Consider the following 710-nt stretch of genomic DNA (forward strand, 5'->3'; position numbering starts at 1 on the left):
GGATAGGCTGGTTTAGCCCAGAAAGTGTCAAAAATGTAAACGTGCCACAGCGTTTAGATATTCCATGAGTTGTTACTTGTCCAAGGCAGACCGGGGGGAAAGGTATCTCAGTTCAAATATGTGAACGAAGAAGTGGAGAGGTAAAGAAGTTGGCCAAATGTTTAAGACCTGAACTCCGCCTGGAACGTGTAAAGTCGGACAAACAGTTAAGCTAGCACGAGTTGGACTTGTGACATCTGGGCTTGAATTTCAAAGCACAAACCAGCGTCGAGGTATCCGCGTTGCAATGGAACGTTCGAGTAGCGGCGGTGCTTTTATTCCGAACACAAAACTAGCCACTTCCGGCGCAACTTCTTCCCCTGCGCTGCTAGCTTGATATATGGCTAACGACTCCGGTTTCTCTTGGGAAGCGCATAGACAAGCCGAAGGTTTTTTTTTTTCTTCTTCTTCCTCAGGAGGTTAGTATACTGAACAGAAACCTCCAACATTACGAGTAACATGTGTGAGAACATATGTGTTTAAAACGCGTTTGTCAAACATGTGCATACATTATGAAACAACAGAATTAGTGAGCAGAATTAGCCAAAAAGTCACATTTCATGCTAGCTAGATTTGATACATTCAAACGCAACGTTACGTCGTGCAAGACTTCACTTCACATATGTGCGTGACTATGTGACTATATTTTACCTTAACACCCCCCCCCCCCC

This window comes from Etheostoma spectabile, chromosome 15 (assembly GCF_008692095.1).
Source record: "Etheostoma spectabile isolate EspeVRDwgs_2016 chromosome 15, UIUC_Espe_1.0, whole genome shotgun sequence".
Classification (NCBI taxonomy): domain Eukaryota; kingdom Metazoa; phylum Chordata; class Actinopteri; order Perciformes; family Percidae; genus Etheostoma; species Etheostoma spectabile.